Source organism: Gavialis gangeticus, unplaced genomic scaffold, assembly GCF_001723915.1.
Source record: "Gavialis gangeticus isolate Ggan-Ray unplaced genomic scaffold, GavGan_comp1, whole genome shotgun sequence".
Lineage (NCBI taxonomy): Eukaryota > Metazoa > Chordata > Crocodylia > Gavialidae > Gavialis > Gavialis gangeticus.
This window is the reverse complement of record NW_017728992.1, coordinates 129923731-129945418: the sequence shown is the minus strand read 5'-3', so window position 1 is coordinate 129945418 and position 21688 is coordinate 129923731.

Here is a 21688-nt window from a genome sequence, read left to right as displayed (position 1 = left end):
GACGGGGAACCTGGTGGCCGCCTATAAACTTACTAGGGGGGACCAGGGCGGATTGGGAGAGACCTTGTTCCCTCGAGCGCCTCCCAGAGTAACAAGGAATAACAACCACAAGTTATTAGAGAGTAGGTTTAAACTAGACATTAGAAGGCACTACTTCATAGTCAGGGCGGCTAGGATCTGGAACCAACTTCCAAGGGAAGTGGTGCTGGCTCCTACCTTGGGGATCTTTAAGAGGAGGCTTAATGTTTACCTATCTGGGGTCATTTGAGCCCGGTTTTCTCTCCTGCCCAGGGCAGGAGGTCAGACTAGAAGATCTACAAGGTCCCTTCCGACCCTACATCTATCTATGAGTATATGACATAGGCCCTATAGCACCTACCATGGACATGTGCAGATGGCTACAAAAGCTAGGATGATGCAACTCAACAAGACTGATGGGCTGCTAGGCGTGGATGGACCTTTTACTTTTTTTAGCTAGTCAACAAGCAGTAAATAGAGTACAGCATCATTAAAGAAAAGTTCTCTGATCAGTCACACCAGACCTACTAGTAACACGAAAGAATAACTAACTGCTATCATTCTCAATCTAAGAGTTACTTCATTATTAGACCTGGTTGGGAAACAGAATGCCCTGTTCCAGGAAATTCTTACACTTCGACATTCCCTTGCAACACAAATGGAAACCCAAAGTCAAATTTTACCACAAAACCAAAATACCCCTATATTCCATTCCAAAAAAAACCCCATTTTTTAAAAATTACTAGATAAAAAATTGTTTCCTTTTTGACTTAATCATTTAACATACTAGATCAACATCAAAGTGAGTTTAACTAACGTTAAGTAATAGTGTGACAAAATGATTGTAAAGATATTTTAATGTTTTTCCTCCAAAATTTCAACTAAACTGAAATGTTCCTACAAAATTGTTGATTTTGAATGATGTACTTTATGACAACAACATGAAAATCTGTTCTACCTTAAGAATTCAAACAGTTCTATTTATTATCAGGAGGAAAAAGTCAAAAAGTTTGTAAAACTGGGAATCACAAAAAAGGGAAGTAACTTGCAGCAACAAAACATATTTAAAATAAATAAAATGCAACAACAAAAGAGACCCCATACATGCTTAGGCTCCAATCTCATAACTGCCTCCGTAAGCTGAACAATCACGGTTCCTGACCATTACTATACTCGAAATCACTAAAAGATGACAGTGACTTCTCATTCACTCAAGGCAGAGTTAATATGGCATCATTTGCTAATTCTACCTGTCTGTCTGCTTCCCAAAACCAAAAAAAATTAGATATAGTCCTGTAGCTGATGAGACACAGGCTGCCAAGTCTGCAAGTTGCAATTCAAAATAAAAACAAACTTTCTAAAGCAAACCTCACCCAAAAATTATTATGTATCAAAACAAAATTTAAATAAAAAGAGCTCACAAAGCAACTTCTGAAAGAAAAGAGAGCAAGGCAGATACATGACCTTTGTGCTGCAGTGAGATACAATTCATTTGTACTTTGGCCAGAGAGAAATCAGTATGCAAAGCCTCCACAGACTCAAAATTCTTCCAACTAACTCAAGTGCTACTAGAATTGGTCCTCCCATCAGTTGCTCCTCTGTGCTAGTTGCCTGTTTGCCTCTTTTCCACTTTGTAGGCAACCAACTTGTAATTTAATCTTTAGCAGCCTATTCCTGATGATGACAAGAAGGAACCAAGCACTGGAGACTGACTGAAGAGCTTGTAATTATACTTGCAAAGAAAAATGGCCATATGAGGTATGAGTGAGGGGGTGCTTGAATGAGGAGCAGAACTGTTTTCCAATAAGCCAGGGGTCCACAGCCCACTGGAAAGCTGTTTTCTAGCGAATATTTCATTTCTTTTTCTTCTTCACCTTTTAAGAAGGAAGTAATTGCAAATTTTTCAAATCCTGCGTACAACCCTTTCATTCTTGGGAAGTTAGCAGCCCCTAGGGCACCTATTTATTAACCAAATTATCTTTGGCAAGCATTTTCTCATGTTGGCAAACTATGCCAGATATACGTGTCGCCCACATCCCTCACTCAGCTCCCTGCTGTTTCTCCAAGTGTCCATCAGTCTTTTCCTTTGTATTTTTTTATTCTTCAACTAGATGAAATCACCGGAAGTTTCAAATTAGCTTCTTGTTTACCATCCATTTTTATCCTAGTAGGGCATACACGTGTTCATTGGAGGAAAGTTGTGTGCATACACAAATATATATTTACATAGCACAAGCTGGATATTTTTGCCTTCCAGCTTTAAAAAAAATATGGCTAATATGAGTCAGATATTCCAATATTAATGAAAACAGCTGATTTGACTGTATAAATTACTGAAACTTTAGGATGCAGTTATAAAGTAATGTAAATACCTATATGAGCAATATCTCCATTAAGAATGTCAAAATTAAGGTAACTTCATAACCTTATTATATCACTCAGGAAAATTACAGTACTATGGCATGAATTTCTACAGCTACATATATACCATAAGCAAACCACAGGTCAAATATGAGACAGCATGCATCATATTATGTCCTTTACTGTAACTCTAAGAAAAAAATGCCTTTAAAAAGTATTGCACAACCTTCCAACTCACAACAGACCAGGAAGACTTCACTCTGACTGTTCTTGAATGCAGCAGTTATCTTACATCATGGTATCACAAATTACAATATTTATAGGATAAGAACGTACAATATGTATAGGCACAGGTAAACACTGATCTTGTCCCTGCTTCACTTGTACACAAGATTTTTTTCGAATTTGTTCTAATTCTTAAAACTGGGGAATTATGACAGATCAAAGAAGCTTAAAGAGAAAGAGCAACCATCATCCACATGCCAAAAAAGCATCTTGTTACATGGCTACCAGATCTTTGTCTACATATCCATTTTGCTTAGATTTGACCAGAAAACTTGAGCTCCAACATTTTACCATTAAGGGCCAAATAAATTGTTCCTATCTGGCACATTAGCAAAGTGAAATCTCCACTCTTCAGAGGAGTGAGTTACCTACAACCTGTCTCAAGGTTGTATAAGCCCATGTCTGATAGTTTCTGACAACAAAACTCACCTTTTGTCTGTCAACCCAGAGGGATACACCAGCTCTGCCCACAGGAAGTAGTGGTACAACTTACCAGCCCAGAGGAGAGAGGGCTTCTTATACAGCCTTACTCCCCGGCACTGACACAGAACAGACCACAATCTGACACTTGCACTGAAAAACAATCATCTAATACAAGGTTTAGCTTACTCAGCATAAACCACTTAGTTAATAGCAAGTGGCTTATGTCAAGATTATTGATTTAATACATACAGGAAAAATACGGTATAGGAACAAGCTGATATAAATGACATAGCAATAATTCTTTTTAACACAATATTTTACTTGAGGGAATAAATATAGGCATGTCATGAGAAACAATTTGTCTTGAGGAGGATATATAGAATAATTAAATAGTGGAAAAGAAGAGCGATTATACATGACACTTCATTTCTCAGAACCTGGAGATACTATAATACAGCAATGCTCAAGCTCCAGGCATGGAAACTACTAGGACTGTGTGAAATTTCACTGGCTGTTTCGTTTTGACGCTGTTTCAACTCATTTCGAGCTCAAAACTGCAAAATTGCAACAAAAGGAAGGGCTTCGAAACAGCCTCAAAACGAAATGAGGGCAGTTGAAACATTTCAAAAGTTTTCAAATGTTTTGAGTTTCAAAGTTCAAGCCGGGCTTGCCTGCAGGGAAACGGAAAGTTAGGAGAGGGAGGGGGGAAGGACTGCTCTCATGTTGACTGTGTAGCTGGCCAGTGACTGTGATCCTTCTCTGAGGTCCCTTCCAATCCCTGTGCTTTGTTGGGGGGAGGGGATGGAAAAACAGCATAAAAGACAGCATTGTTTGAACTGGCTTGCTTTCTCCTTTGGGGTCTGACAGTTACTGAGCTATCTTCCAGCAGCTCAGGAGCGTTAGACAGACAAAGGTTTCTACTACCATTGATTTAAATTTCCTACTTGCTAGCCTAGCAAATGGGATTCCACAATACCTTTTCCTTTCTTTCTAGACCCTTTTATTTTATTATATTCATTGATTTATTCTTTTCACTTTCATAATTATATTGGATATTACACTACAGAATTTATATAGGGATGCAGATACCTATATTTTTATTTCTATACATTTATATCTTGGAGCATATTACATTATAGAATTTATATAGGAACACAGATACATTTATATATTTGTATAAAAACAAGACACTATGAAACACACCATGAAGCGTGGTGGAAAGGGAGCTGGCAAGCCTTCAGAGAGGAGTAGAAGAGGGAGTAGAAGGAGAGGTGTAAGTTCCCCCCCCCCAAACTGAGATGCAGCCTCTTTCCTACAACCAGCAGGGATGAAGCTTCCAGAAGCAGCAAGGAGAGGGGAGCAGAGCCAGTGCCACTGCCTGTGCCTGAATCTGCATCCCCTCCAAGAGCAGAGCACCAGCCATAATGCACCACCACCACGTCGACAGCAACAACACCAGCATGACAGTCTCCTCCACCCCCATTTCACTTCCCATGCTGAGCCTTCCAGTGCCAGAGGAAGAGCTGGAGCTGGAGCTGGATCTAAGTGCCCTAGCAAGGGAAATTCTGGGTAAGGAGGGGGAATCTACTGAGCTTGTGCTCCATACCCCTCAAGTTTCCCCTAGAACCAGGTCTCCTTCCCCAGAAGGCACTTCAGAGGAGACTGAGGTAGAGGTTGTGGAGGCAGGCAGCTCAGCTGAGTCTGCTCCTCCTGTTGCTGTGCCTCTGCCTGCCGAGGAGGGGGAAATTGCACCATCCACACATGCACTCACACTCGAGAAGCAAGTGGGTAGTATGGCCTGGGATCAGTTTGAACTGGCAGATGATCCCACATATGCTATCTGCCTGCACTGCCAAGCCAAACCCAGCTAGGGCAAGGAAAGAGAACACATAAGCACCACAGGTATGCCGATGCGTCTCCACAGGCACCACCCCCTTGCCCTTGCTCCTCCTCAACCTGGCACCAGTGGGAGCATGCCCAAAGGGAATTCCCCCTCTCGTTCCAAAGCCCCCATCCACCCAAAGCAGAGGCAGGCCACCCTAGAACAGTGGAGAAAAGGCAGACAGAAAGTGGGGTGTATTGCAAGGGTGAGCATTGGGGAGATGTTTGCTGTCAGTGGCCAGCCCTTCTCTTTAGTTGAGCAGCCAGGGTTCAGGTGGGTCATGGCGCTTGTGGCCCCATCCTACCAAGTACCTGCATGCACCACCTTCAGCAGGACGGTGGTGCCTTCCCTGTATGAGGCATGCAGGGAGTACTTGAGGGAGGAGCTGTGCAAGGCAGGTCTGCAGGTGGCCTTACACTTCACCTCAGACATCTGGAGCAGCCAGGGTGGAGATCACACCTACCTCTCCCTCACAGGGCACTGGTGCGACCAGTCAGGCTCCTTCAAGCCAAGGTGCTGGACAAATCCCACATGGCAACCAAGATCATAGGGGCAATGAAGTGCTTGGTGCAGGGGCGGCTCATTGGACAGGGCGAGCTCACCCACAAGTTCATGGTCACTAACAATATGGCCAAGGTGGTCCGTGATGCCAACTTTGTTGGCATCTGCTGTACGGTACAATTTGTACTTGATTGTCAAGGACATCTTGGTGGGGGACAGGGCTGCCGCTGATGGTGCCAGCACTACCAGCAAGCTCATTTCAAAATGCAGGAAGGTGGCAGGCTACTTCTGCTGAAGCCTCAAGGTGGGGCAAGATGCTGTGGAACAAACAAGCAGAGCTGAACATCCCACAGCACAAAATCATGCAGGATGTGGAGACTCAGTGGAACTCCACATACCTGATGCTTGAGAGGTTGGTGGAGCAACAGAAGGCCACCCATGAGATGGCTTTGCTCAGGGAGATTGGGATCAGCAGCCTCCTTAACAGAGCTCAGTGGGATACCCTCTTTCAGATCTTGGTGGTCCTCAAGCCCTTCCTTGAGGCCACCGAGCCCCTCAGCACTAGTGATGCCCTCCTTAGCCAGGTGATCCCTGTAGTGAGGGAACTTCAGAGCCAAATGGAGAGCTTCCAGGGGATCAATGTTCCTGGCTTGCACAAGCAACTGTCACCTGATGTGCAGGCACTGGTGAGGCAGCTGAAGGAGGGCATCAGCCAATGGCTTGATCCCTTGAGGTCCGATACGGTCCACGTGCTGGCTGCCATGTGTGACCCAAGGGTGAAGGACAATGTATGCAGCAGCCAAACCCTCGATCAGTAGATGGAGGTGCTGGTGAGGAAAGTCAGGGAGGCAGAATGGCAGAGGCAGGGGAAAGAGGGGGATCCACTGCCCCTTTCTAACACTACGTTCACCAGTCAGTCTCCTGCTCCACCACAGGTGCTGCCAATGTGGGCCAAGGGCATGGCTTCCATGGTGGGGTCCAGAGACACCAGACCCCACCATCAGGCAGGTAGCACTCAGGCCTTGGTGGCTGCCTATGAAAAGTCATGAAAAGTGGTTTGTAAATTGAAACAAGCACTGAACCTCACTAAGCTCATCACCAGAAGCCAACTTCCTACAACCCAAAACGCACTGAATGGATCCAGCTATGCCATGACAAGACATGCAAACCTGCCAACAATATATCCAGTATGGAGATATCTTCACAATACAATACATGTCTCCATCAGGGTAACAAGTGCCCTGATGGAAAATACATGGATACACCAAGCAACAACTGTGCATCACAATAAGCACACATGAAAAAATTATCAAAGACCACAACAGAACACCACTTGTCTCCAATCTCTCAGGCCTGAACCTCAAAGGTAATTTACAAACCACTTTTTACAGATGAACCTATGAACTGTACCTCAAACTCCTAGATACAGAAAGTCATGGACTCAATATAAACATTGGAATTCTGACACACTACAACCAACAGCTACTCAATATGGCCACTGCTGCTGTGCCGGGCAGCACAGATGTGGCAGTGTGGGGAGGTGGAGGCACTTTTCCTCTGCACTGAGTACCATCCCCACCACCGCTGCTCAATCCAGACCAGCAGCACGGGGTTGGGGCTGCGTGCCCATCTCCGTCTGAACCAGAGGGCTGCGGTGGGGGCACAGGGAGTAAGCAGGACCGTGGAAGCCACTGGCAGCCAGGCGGGAGTGTGGGGCCCACGCTAGAGCCCCAGGGCCAGCGCTGGCAGGGCCCAGAGCAGGGCAGCAGAGTCTCTATAAAGCCTGGTCAGCTCCCCCCTCTCCCTCCTGGTGCAGCCCAGCCCAGCTCCAAAGACCCCTGCCAGCCCACAACCCTGTGCTCCTACCACCCCACTCTGCCCCTCCGGTGCTGGCAAGACTGGGGGACATTGGTGCAGGCCCCCCACTCCCACACGCCACTTGCTTCCACTCCCCCACCGCTGCTTTCCTGCCCGCTGGCTCCAAGCTGCATGGCCCGACCATGGGGCTCAGCAAGAGCCGGCCCAGCTCTGAGGACTGGGGCAATCCCCGTGGTCCTCCCCTGCCTCCCTTCCCCCCCACCCTCTTCTTACCTGAATTTCCTGTGCCACCACAGCCACAAACAGCCCCATGGTCCCAGGCTGTGGGGGCCAGGCCAGGCAGGCCCTGCTGTTGCAGGAGCCTACCATGGCTTCCCCTGGCTCCTACTGGCCCTAGCTCCTGTCATCTTTGACAGGAGACAGGGGCAGATAAATATTAATTTTCTAAATTTTTTAGTGTCCCCGTAGGCCAGATAGAATGGCCTGGTGGGGTGGATCTGGCCCCCAGTCCATATTTTACCAACCTCTGAGCTAGATGTAGATATAGAATGGTTGCAGTGAAATACTTCACAGTAGATAAACTGAAATGAATCCATGTGACCACTGATTGCTGCATATTTGATATAGATACCCAAGCACAATATAATGGAGGCATAACTTTAAATTTTGGTTCCCTGGGCAGTGCAGTATGGGTGTAAGCACTACCTCCTTTTGCAGGGGTTGTGATGGCAGCAGTAGCATAGGTTGCTGCTACCTCAGAAGAAGCTCTTATAACACAACCTCCATGGAGGCTACCAATCTGGTGCCCCCTTTGAAACAGAACCAGTCCTGGTGCCTTTGTCACCACCCACCTCCACCAAGTTATATTATTACACTATAACAACTAAAAAGTTATATAACTAGAGCCCAGGGCTGGCAAAGGTATAATCAAAAGTCCTATTAAAGATAATGAAACTAGTAATATGACTAAAGTTATACACATACATCTTTGCACAACTGAGAACCTTGGAATACACAATCCATTAGTGGTTAACCTGGGACTGAAGTCGTGGGCAGTAAGACAACTCAGGGGCTCAGAGAACAATTCAACTTGAATGTTTATGCAGCGACCAACATGAGGTGGTCCAATCTAGCTGCAGTCTTTAGGTACTACTGCAATATTATCAATCAAACACCACATCCACATTTCACATGCCAGAAGAGTGAGACTGCACTCTTCCCGTCAAGAAGGCCTGGAAAGTTGTACAGTAATCAAGCAGTGCAGCTGTAGCCCCTACAAGCCACTGAAGCAGAAGAAAAGAAAAATGCAGATGGCTGACTCGCATATACCAGTAGTTTCAGCCTCCTACCGCTATCACTTACTCCTATTCATGTTCCTCCCCTTCCGCATCTTCCTTTCTTCTTCCTTTCCTGTTCAACTTACTTTCTTCCTTTCCTCTCCTTGACATGCTCCACATCCCTTCTTGTGCCAAAATTGTTTTTTAGCTTACGTAGCTCTTCTACCTCCTTGCTGTTTCTTCCCTTAATGTATTTATACACAACAATCTTATCCCTTCTCATCCTTAATTTTGCTAAACTAAATAATCCAATGTCTTTGGTCTAGTTTTGACTCATTTCCCTGATCATCATAGTAGCCCTTTTCTGCACTTGTTCTAGTCAGTCTTTCTCACTTCGTTCCCAATAACATACTAAGATACTTTAGTATTTCTTCTGTCAAGCTAAAGAAGTTATGTATTGGGGATAACATAGAGGCAAATCTTTAACATAATCAGGTATCACGCTTGAAGAGAATGCCCTCCTTTTCTGCCTCCTTAAATTCTGATCGTTATGCTGAGATATAGGAACACATAAGGCATCTGTTAGATAGTCTCTTTTGCATATGGCAACCGCCGATCCTCCTGGATCTTGGTGTATGCATGAGGGTCACCCAGACCTTCAATATATAGCCTCATTTAAACTGTGAGTATTAGTAGAGTTCCTGGCCTGGATGCTATATCTCCCTGGCCAAACACAGTTGGCAGTTGTATTTAATTTAGTATCATTATAGCATTACATATATGATAATTGCTGCTTTTTCCTTGTGATTTACTTTTAATTAGGAACTAAACCTCTACTCCTTCCAAAGTGTTATCACCCCAACATCATATGTTGGAGACAGCAAGTCACGTATGGCCACAGGTTACTTCGTTATAGAGCTCTCTCTACTTTAATCCTTTTGTTTTTTCCTCCTTTCCTCTGGAGCACCCCCCTTACTCCCCTTAACTCCTTTTCCACTTTCCAATGGACACTCAGGCTCAAAGGCCCCCTGTCCTATAGCTAGGGTAGCCAACCCAAGATTTTTTTTTTTTTTTTTACTGACAACCTGCAAGCTTTTTATTGACACATATTTTTATTATGTATGTTTTGCATAATATAAATGCCACTCTTCTGCCAGGGCTGAATAGCTGGGTTCAGACTTAGGGGTTTAATATCAACCATAGAAGAAAAAGTAGGGGGGAAGTCTGGTTGTTGGTAAAAGGTTGGCAGTAAAAAAAAAAAAAAAAATCTTGAGTTGGTAAGCCTGCTTGACTACAGCAATGGTTTTACACTGTGATGCACCCAACTGCACCTTGCACCATGCTGCCCTGCAAGCCACAACCCAGCCTTATGCCCACCAACTCCACTCCCCAAGCCCAGTACAGACTCCCAAAGAAGCCTACCTCCAACTCAGCAGCATTACAGAGAGCCTGGGACACAGAAGCAACAGCACATAACTGAGATAAATGTATTTTTGCTTGCACTGCTATGCTCTGTCTGTCACAGCATCAATCAAGCTGCAGTGCTTAGTGTTTTTATTGACATATAATTTTTTTTTGTTTTTTACAGGCTTTACTGACAGCCACTTTTAGTCTGATTTTTTTTTTACTGACAGTTGGTGACCCTGCCACCTCTGGTACATCAGGACAATGCATTTAAGGCACACTATTTTCTATATCTAACTGTACACTAAGTAGTGATGTAACTAGCATCACATCTGGTTACCTTTGACTCCAAAACCCAAATGAGCACATGCTCACTTGCAACCATGTGATGCATACTTGCACCTCTAGTTATACATAACCTTAATCATTCTATCACCATACTCCAAACTAAATTCCCTAATACCATGGAATGCCATTACAACCAAAATGACTGTGATTTGCACTGAGTTACTTTAGGCAACTGTAACTGACAAACCTATCTCCCTTTCCACCCCACATAATTCCTGCACTTCCCCTAACCCATGGGGGTCTGGAAAGCTTCTGGCAAAGCAATCTAAGAACTGCAGAATGGACAGCTGTGTTTCATTATAGGGCCCTCCCACCCTATACAATGCTGGGAATAAGATGGGATGCACTGGAACAGATGGAAACAAACATTCCATCTTTGTCATCTGTAAGTCCTGACAAGAAAAAAAAATTCTTAGCACAGCAAAACAGTTCTGAATTGCAGTTTAACTTTTTGGATTATTGAATCCATTCATACTCTATGTCAAAGAAAGTATAGCTATTATTAAACAGAGCATTGGGAAAAGCAGTTTCTTGCTGCTTCTCACCCAAAAACAGAACAGTCTCAGGTTTAAATGAACAGGACAGACTTTCAATTAAAGTCATCACAAATAGATTTGAATAGATCATCACTAATGTGTGGACCTAACTTTGACAATCCTGAAATCTTTTGTGGGTGCTTTTACCAACTAAAATAACATATTACTACTGTCACTGCTGGGAAGTGAATGAAGAACTTTCTCCTTTATGGAAAAAAGTCTTCCCTCAAGGCCACAAGCCAAACAAAAACAAAAAAAAATGGCACTGGAATCACACAGTACAAATCTAGGTTTATTTTATATCTGTTGTTTCAGGCATCCAATGGGTAGGAACCATTCTGACTTTGTACACAGGTCCAGATATCATGTGTGTGATCTTCCTGATCTTCATAACTTCATTATGAAGGAAAAGCTGGAGGAAAAGCAAGGGCAACATTGGACCCCTGCTAAACCAGATGGGACAACTGACAACCGATGCCCATGAAAAAGCTAACTTCTTTGTTTTGGTCTTTCACCAGTCCCAAGGGATGCCCCTGCCCATTACGGAACAGGAAGGCCTGGGTGAGGGAGATTCCTTACCCTGCATCAATGCTGACCTTGTGAAGGAACACCTTGAGAGGCTGGACACCTTCAAGTCAGCCAGTCCTGACAGCTTACACCCCAGCCAGCCCCTGACACGGATCTTCAAGAACTCCTGGTGCTCCGGTGAAGTGCCCAAAGATTGGAAGAAGGCCAAGGTGGTGCCTATCTTCAAGAAGGGGAGGAAAGTGGATCCAGCAAACTACAGGCCCATCAGCCTGACCTCTATCCCGGGGAAGGTCCTTGATTATCAAAGAGACCATTCTCAACAGACTGGCCGATGGCAAAATCCTGAGGGATAGCCAGCATGGGTTTGTTGCAGGTAGGTCTTGCTTGACCAATCTTATTTCCTTTTATGACCAGGTTACCTATCACCTGGACAAGGGGGAAGAGATTGATATCATATATCTGGACTTTAAAAAAGCCTTTGATCTGATATCCCATGACCACCTCTTGGCAAAACTGGCCAACTACAGCCTCACAGCTTCTCCATGATCCATTGGCTGGGGAATTGACTACGTGGTCGCACCTAGAGAGTGGTGGTTGACAGAAATCAATCATCATGGTGCCCTGTGACCAGTGGTGTTCCTCAAGGCTCTGTCCTTGGGCCTATATTGTTCAACATCTTAATTAATGATGTGGACATTGGTGTCAGACGTGGACTGGCCAAGTTCGCCGCGACACCAAACTTTGGGGTAAAGCGTCCACACCTGAGGACAGGAGGGCAATCCAGGTTGAACTTGACAGGCTCAAGAAATGGGCAGATGGGAACCTGATGGCTTTTAACGCTGGAAAATGCAAGGTTCTCCACCTTGGGAGGAAAAACCTGCAGCATGCTTATAGGCTCAGCAGTGCTACGCTGGTTAGCACTACAGATGAAAGGGACTTGGGGGTTACGATTGACCACAAGATGAACATGAGCCTTCAGTGTGATGCTGCAGCTAGTAAAGCAAGGAAAACACTGGCTTGCATCCATAGATGCTTCAAGTAAATCATTCTCCCATTGTACTCAGCCTTGGTGAGGCTGCAGCTGGAGTACTGCATACAGTTTGGGCTCCACAATTCAAAAAGAATGTGGAGAAGCTTGAGAAAGTGCAGAGGAGAGCCACGTGCATGATCAGAGGGCAGAAAAACAGTCTTTATGATGAGAGGCTGAGAGCCATGGGACTCTTCAGCCTGGAAAAGCACAGGCTCAGGGGTGATCTGGTGGCCGCCTATAAGTTTATCAGGGGTGACCACCAGTTTCTGGGGGAAGGCCTGTTCACCAGAGTGCCCCAAGGGACGACAAGATCAAATGGTCACAAACTCCTCTGTGACCATTTCTGGCTGGACATAAGGAAGAACTTCTTTACTGTCTGAACCCCCAGTATTTGGAATAGACTGCCGCAGGAGGTAGTTCAAGCACCTACATTGAATGCCTTCAAGAGACATTTGGATTTCTATCTTGCTGGGATCCTATGATCCCTGCTGACTTCCTACCCTTTGGGCAGGGGGCTGGACTCAATGATCTTCCAAGGTCCCTTCCAGCCCTAATGTCTATGAAATCTATGAAATTTATTCTCTAATTGACAACTTCAGTGACACAGCTTGCTGTCTCTTATCATGCACCCATACTACTTCAGATAGCAAGATTCAAGGTCCAGTACATAATGCAGATTTAATACTTAATAGAGCCCTTTTTGAAATGTTTATTCAAAAAAATCATTTGTTCCTGAAGAAAAATGAACTCTCAACATCTTTTATTAGACTATTGCTGAAGATATTCAAGACATCCTTGAGGGCCAGAATTATTAGGTTCTAACTGTAGTTTTAGAAGCAAATGAAGCTTTCAGTAAGGTGGGTATCTGTTTAATATCTTACGAAGTGGGGATGTGAAAATGGCTAATAATTAGTTCCTATTAGTTATAGTCTCACCCAACATTTTGCATCATAACAACGTGGCTTCCAATACTTTCAGCCTCTTCACAGAAATTAGGCAAGGATACCCATTGTCTCCAATGCTTTTTTGATTTATCTTCTAAAACTTTAACCATAGCTTTTTGGACTCACCCAAGACATTTACTTAAAAAAAAAATCAATCACTAATCCAGAACTTCAGTCAATACCAGGTTATGAAGGCAATCAGGAGTAAATCAAAACTACTGGAGATCTCTTAAAATTACCATAGCCCATGAAGAAATCCTATTAGGACACACACACACATTAGGACACAGGATTTATATGTTTATAAATATATATAAATTTATATATAAATAGGACACAATATATAAATCCTATATATATCAAAGCATGTTGCTCATCTAAATTAGCACTACTTTGTCTCCTTCTCTTCCCCCCCACCCCATAGCAAATATTATATCCATTACCATACAGTAGATCAAATGTCAAAGTACTATATCTGGTAGTCTTAATATTTTTCTTCAACAAAGTTTTCCCATTACTACATATAGAAGAAGCAATACATAAATATCCTGATGACTAATGTCAACAGAAACCACTGTATTTCCTTATCATAAAAGAAAGGATTTACAAAGTCCCATAAACCTAAGTGATGTCTCAAGAACAGTAAGGGTATTCCTGAGGATATTTTATAAATTCAGATTTACTACACGACTACATTCTGTCCTGTAATATATTTTTCAGTGTTATAGAAGTACTTTCTTTAAAATGGTGCAGTTGACATGTGGCATCATCATTAGCAAGAAACAGAATGACACAATGCAGTTCAATAAAACTGTTCCAGTGCTGCATTTGAAATTCTGTACAGTAAAGGCACAAAGATGGAAAGGAAATGCTGCAAGATGACAAAGCATGTCACTGACACAATATTTCTCCCATCCCATTGCAACTTGACAGAACACTAGCATAGTAAAACATAGCCTCAATTTTTTTCACCACTTCAAAAAGAAATCTTCTGTTCCAACTATACTACTCAGGATACAGTTTACAAGAGTCTGTGCAGGCAAAAACACAAAACAGATTCCCACCCTGCCTGTTTAATTTGAAAACAGCAGATGAAGATTATTCAGATTCCTTTCACTAGACCCAGTATGAGCTGGAACAAGCAAAAAGTCCTGCATAATCCTAGACAAGAGGTATCTGTTGCTTTCCCTGGTGATATGCTCAAGCAGCTCACATGAAGCCTAAATCCAAAAACACAATGACGTTAGACTAAGGGTCTTGTTATACCTTACAATATGAGCCACACAAATGTTGACTGATGTTAGTACTACCTCTAGTTTGGAGCAGTCACACTTCAGGCCAGCAGGGGCCTGAAAGTAAGAATCCCTTCCCCACCTCCATGCCATGCTTCCTTCCCTCTGCCCAGGGCTCCCTGCCTGCCCCCCGCCCAGGGCTCCCTGCCTGCCCCCCATGGCCTACTTTTATCTGTCCCAGAGCTGTCTGTCCCAGAGAAGCAGGTAGGAGAAGATGAACCTGCTTGCCTAGCTGTTGCTGCCAGGTTGCCCTCTTCTCAGGACTAAGCACACTCAGAAAGCAAGCAGCCGTCAGGCAATCCGGTTAACCCCTCCCTGCCTGCTTCCCCAGGACAGGCAGCACAGGCAGCCACAAGTAACTGAGGGGTGAAGTGGGGAGCAGGGGAAGGGGGCAGTGAGCAGGGATCTGGGGTCCTAGGGAGCGCAGGGTGGGAGGCAGAGGGCCCAATCCAGGCTGGGGAATGGGTAAGGGGGTTTATGCTAAAGTATAGCCTAGAGTGGCTACACTTAAGTGCAACACAAGCTAGGTAGCACAGATCAGAAATAATCCTGCCCTGGAGGATTTTGACCTGCATAAGGAATGCTAAAAACCAGTTTCAGGTGTTAATATGAGGACAATCCAGGCGTTAATTAAGGTCCCAGGAGATGTCCAAAATTTCCATGTAACAAAGCCGTAACATATAATTTTAACAAGTGTAAGTAGACTCCACAGAGGGGGTGGGTGGGAATTGAACTTGAACTCTTCTTTTAACTAAGCTTCTTAGGAATAAATATAGAAAATAAAATAAAGGTAACCTTTTCCTTAATACACACCCTTATTTAACAAGTATTATTCAGATGTGAATATGTTCTGATCTTGCTTTTCAAAGAGGATGTGGCTTTTTGGTAGTAAAATGAGAGCTTTTTATATGTCTAAATCAGATTCCAGTTCAGTAGAAAACCTGAGGGAAAATAATTGCTTTGCCTGCATCTCATCTAGCCAAAATGTGGCACTTTGTTGATCTTACCAGCAGCCTATGTTTTCTTTCCCTTCAGAGCTATAGCCCTTTCTCCCTGCAACTATGACTATTTTCTCCATTGAAGTATTGGCAGGATGTATAAGTAGTGGTCATTTTCTTCATTTTCTTTTTGTCATGCTTTGTTATGTCTTTATGTGTGATCCACATTTCCCACATCTTTTCTCAAGCCTTAATGCCTGCTATTATGATATTGTCAACTCTCACAAACTAAGCAGAATAGAACCTACTTAGTAGTTAGATATGAAAACAAGAGTAGGAAGTGGTTGTGATTCAACAAATGAAACTCTGCCTCTGAGTCCCATGGAAACAATGCCTCAGCATGGTGGTGAGATGCACTGTGCTATTGCCTGAAACAAACAAACAAGAAAAAGTCTTACAATGGTCATACCTCTTCCTAATGATCTTTAAAGTTACCAAATCATGTTTCATGACTATAGGGGTATTCTGTCTTGACCAACTTCTAACAACAAATAATACAACCAAACATAAAATGTCAAACAGGTGCCTAACATATGTGGAGGACAACTTTCTGTTCCAGAAAGTTAGGGATACAACTAGGGGTTCATACATCTTGGATCTTATTCTGACCAATAGGGAAGAACTGGAAGATGTGAAAGTGATGGGACGCTTGGGAGGAATTGATCACAATAGGATAGGATTCATGATCTTCAGATGGGGAAAGCACAAGGTCAGCACAACTAAGACACCAGACCTCAAGAAGGTGGATTTCTACAGATTAGCAGGCACAGCCCCATAGAACAGTCTGAAGGATAAAGGTGCCCAGGAGGGCTGGAAACTTCTAAAGGGCACCATGTTGGAAGATCATCAGAAAGCTGTTCTGACACAATGGGAGCACAAAAAAGAATGGCAAGACCTATGTAGTTGTACAAGAAGCTTCTAGGATGCCTCAAATGCAAAAGGGAAGCATGAGGCAATGGAAAGATCACCAAGGAAGTATCCCAGGAAATAGCTAGAACTTGCAGGGACAAAATGAGGAAGACAACAAGAGGTTCTGGAAGTATGCTAGTGAGAGAAAAAAAGACCAAGGATGCTGGGGGTGCACTGTTAAATAGCAGAGCAAACTCTTAACAGAGGATGCAGAGAAGGTGGAGCTGCTCAACAGCTACTTTGCTGCAGTCTTCACAATGAAATTAAGCTGCAACCAGACAGCTAATAAGGATTATTTGGAAAAGGAAGGGAACAAGCTGAGGGATGAGATAACAAAAAAGACTGTTAGAGCTTTTGATGGGTCTTAATGAAATTAAGTCAGACAGACCTGATTAACTTCATCCCAGGGTACTGAATAAACTGGCAGAAGAGGTCTTGGAACCCTTGGCAATATTACTTATGCAATCATGGGAGACACACTAGGCACCCGAGGACTAGAAAAGAGTTCCATAGTGCACCTCTTTAAAAAAAAGGAGGATGCAGGGAACTACAGACCAGTTCTCAATCACCTTGGGTGCCTATACACATGTTCTGGGGTGGGGAGGATGGGCACATTTTAATTAGAGTGGCTCTCAGGAGCTGCTCTAATTAAAATGCCCACTGTGTCTCATGTACTCAGTGCCCCACACTTCAAAATGGCAGTGGGGGCACTTTAGTTAAAGCTCATTTCAACAATCCTGTTAAAGCACCCCTGGTGCCATTTTTAAATGTGGGACACCGAATACATGAGATTAGAATATTCCAGAGTCTGCTCCAACATGTTCTAATCACAACGCGGCAGAGCACCTCTAAAAGTGCCCCTTGATACCTGGTAAGTTACTGGAGCATATCATAAAGCAGTCCATTTGCAAGCCTCTGAAGAAGGAAAGGCTGATCATGAGCAGCCAGTATGAACAAATCATACCCAACAAACTTGATCTCCTTCTTTGCCAAAGTAACTACTTGGGTGAATGAAGAGAATGCTGTGGATATAGTTCCACATGACCTTCTCATAAACAAATTGGAGAAATGTTGGCTCAATAACTGCCCCAATAACTACAACTAAGCAATTGGCTCAATAACTACAAGCAAAGAATAGCTGTATAATGATAATTCCAATTGCAGCAAGGAAGGTTTAGACTGGATATTAGGAAAAACTCTCACTAGGAGGGTGGTGAAGCACTGGAATGGGTTACCTAGAGAGGTGGTGGTATGACAGTCCCTGGAGATTTTTAAGGCCTGACTCAACAAAGCCCTGTCTGGAATAATCTAGTTGGGGATGACTCTGCTTTGAGCAGAGGTTTGGACTAGATGACCTCCTGAGGTCCCTTCCAATCCTAATTTTCTGTTTCTATGATTTTATAAATGTAGCCATGGCAGAATGGCTGAAGGATTCAAGTAGAGTCCCACAGAGGTCTGTGCTGAGCCCAGTGCTGTTCAATGTGTTTATTAATGATCTGGATGCTGGAATAGAGAGCTTCTTGAGCAGATTTGCAGATGACATCAAACTGAGAAGCATTGCAAACATATTGGAGGACAGGAGCAAAATTCAGAAGGATCCTGATAGATTGGAAAGCTGGGTTGGAGCTAACACGATGAAGTTCAATGCTGACAAAAGCAAGTTGTATGAAGAACAGCGGGCCGAGCAAAGTGACCGCCCCTAGTGCTGAAGTCAAGGGTCACCAACAGGCACTGCCTAGCCGGGGCAGGGTGCAGGACAGAGTTGTGAGTGGTTTGTTTGGGGAGTGTGCGGGGACAGGGGGAGGGCGACTCCCACCACTGTGTGCACTCCCAGGTAAGCATGTGGGGGGAGGGAGGGGCGGTGCGCCTCCCAGATCTGTGCATGGAGTGAAGGCAGGCTGCCGCTGCAGGCTTTATCCCAGGTGCCAAATTTCCTTGCCATGGCACTGATGAAGAATAATCAAAAGTGCATGAAGAAGTCATGAAAAAAAATAGGATCCAGAGGTGGGCAACAAGAATGACAAAGGGCTTGGAAAGCAAGTCCAAGGAGAGACTGAAGGAGCTAGGCAGGTTCAGCTTGTGGAAAAGGTGTTTAAGCAATGCAGGACATGACAGCAACCTTAAAGGCTTCCATAAAGAAGAGGGAAATATCTTTTCTCTCATGCTGCAGGGAACAGGATATGGAGCAATGGCTTGAAATTGCATCAAAGTTTAAATTGGATATGAGGAAAAACTTTCACAGTTAGAGCAGTGTAGCAATGGAATAGATTGCCTAGGGAAACTGTGGACTCTCCATCATTGGAGGTGTTCAAGAAGAGGCTGGATAAGCATTGGGCAGGGATAATATAGGAGTAACTTTGTCTATGCTCTACTATGGGTATTTCCCATGCTTCTGGGCTTTTCTGGTTGCTACATAGGTTCAGGAAGGATTTTTTTTTCTCCTCCTGCTGCTACACATGTTGAGGGGCAGGGGAAGTCACTTTCCTCGGAAGTATTGAGTGTTCGCTGAAGCAAAGGCTAGGGATTTTGTCTGCTCCTGCTGGCACTAAAACCCAAAAGTTCCTAGCTAAAGGGTCTTGCCCATCCCTCAGGGTCAGAATGATCACCCCATCTTGAGTCAGGATTGGCATGGACTGCGGGGGGTTTGCCTTCCTCTGTAGTGGGGAAAACTTGGCCCTCTTCCTTGGATCTGCCAAGCGTATTTTAACAACTCTTGCAGCAGCAAGACACTGGTTGTTGACTCCCTGCTGTATCTATGGCAGTTAAGGGTACCATGCCTTGTGATAGTGTGAGAGAGATGACCGTGTTGGTTAGACAAGGATTCGTATGGGATGGTTTGGGTAGGGAAGACCCTGCTGTAGGAAGGGGTGTGGACTTCATGATTTCTGGAGGTCCTTCCAGCTGTACTTTTCTATGATACTGATTCTAATAGTAGTTTTAATCAGTCCCACCAACAGTCCCCTTCTTTGGCCTAGGGTTCCTACAAAGTCCATTTTCTGGTGTTATAAAATATATAATTCCAACCAAACCTTTATTCGTATATGGTGGTAAGAAGATAGAATTGTTGTGTCTTTTTTACTACATGGAATACTTTTTTAATACTTGGACACAACAGTGATAAGAAACCATTACAAGAAAACCCAACAGATAGATTAGGTAAGGATATCCTTATTTGGAAAACATTGTATTCCCTTCCTGTTCTAACTGTATATGTAATACTGCCAGTTACTGCTGCTAGGAACAGTAGCAGCAGTAGTAGTACTACAGCAGTCCCTAGATACTGCAAATAGTATCAGGATCTGATGATGGTTAGTGCTGCACATACTCAGAAAGAGATTGTCCCTTCTTTGAAGAGCCTATTATCCACATAATACAAGACAAAGAGAAGAAATGAACAGAGGCAATGTGATTTGCCCAGTCAGTAACAGAGTCAAGAAACAAAACCCAGGTTAACTGAGTCCTAGAGTTGTAGTCTATTTGCAGAACCATTCAACCTCTGTTAAATTGTCACCATACTTCATCCCAGAGGTGGTTTCATTAAGTGACTCCTGCATCCTGTATATATAGTGTTTACAGAGCACTTGGCAAGCCTCACAGCTGAGAGACAGTACAAGAACACTGTGATTGTTATTTATCATTATGGTAGCAAAGTGAGTCAATGGCTGTCAGGATCCTGTTCCCACCCATCTCCATTTGGCAGAGTTCCCGCTATGAACTCCTGATCCCCAGAAGGGGTGGTATCACTGTGACCTTTTGTACCAGAAGTTCCATTTATTCTGGCAGGAAACTGGATTTCCGTCTCATGAAGGATTCTGTATGTGTCCCTGGGTTGCACAGAGATTATATGACAGGGCCAGTAGCAGTGACACAAAAACACTTCTGAAATAGCACAGAATTAAGGTTAGCATCCGTTTGGGGGGAAGATACACTACCTCCTCTGCAAGATTGGGCTGGCCGCTCAGAAAGGCCAGGTATGCCAAGAGCCACAACAAGTTTTCTACTGTGGAACTATGCAGACTTGGGAATGCACAGAGCAAGCACAAATGTCAGGTTTCTTTCTATGCAATGTGTCCACTATTACTCAGGACCAACATAGGCATACCCTTATGATCCCTGCTAAACCAATGATTCTATGAAATCGTTAAAATGTAGTCTCAAGTAAATGATTAGTTTCCACTTTAGGAATCAAAAGTAGTTATTCATTTTCAATTCATTTAGAGTGACCTCTCCTGCAGAGGTGCCTTTCAGGTTTAACACAGTTTTGCTGTCATTCTTATTAAACAGTAATGTAGAAATCTCTCCTGAGAAAAAAACAAAACAAAACTTTGATTGTATTCCTTTGGAGACTGCTCCTGCCACCAGAAAAAAAACCCTGACCTTTTCTGGACAAAACAGAATAAAACATTTTATAATCCAGTGGGGCCCAACCCTTTTTGTCAGGCATACCACAAATTAGCCCTGCTGTCTCTGCAAGTGCTACTCCGATCCCCTCCCCCCAAATCTCATGTTTTTCTTTCTGCTCGCTATCCTGCACTACCTGGCCAGCCCGCTGCTCTGCTTTGTACTTCCTGCCCTATCTGTTACTGTGGGGTCTGTCCACTCCTTGATCTACTGCATGCCATGCATAGGCTTCCCATTCTACCTGTGGCATATATGCCATAGGTTGGCCACTCCTGCTGTAGCCAGGAAAAGAATAGAAGGATTTTAAAAAATGAAAGCCTCATATCACTAAAGTAACTTGCAAAATCTTAATTAAATTTTGCAAAGGACTATGTAAATAAACAAAAGGTACCATGATATCAAATGAACCAAGTACAATTTTGGATGGCTTAGAATCACAGAATATTAGAGTTGGAAGGGACCTCAAGAGATCATCTAGTCCAACCTCCTGATCAAAGCAGGACCACCCCAAACTCGATCATCCCAGCCAAGGCTTTGTCTAACCAAGTCTTAAAAACCACTAAGGATGGGGATTCCACAGCCTCTCTGGGTAACCTGTTCCGGTGCTTTACTACCCTCCTAGCAAGACTGTTTTTCTAATACCTAACTTAAACTTCCCTTGCTGCAACTTGAGACCATTGCTCCTTGTTCTGTCATCACCACCACTGAGAACAGTCCAGCTCCATCCTCTTTG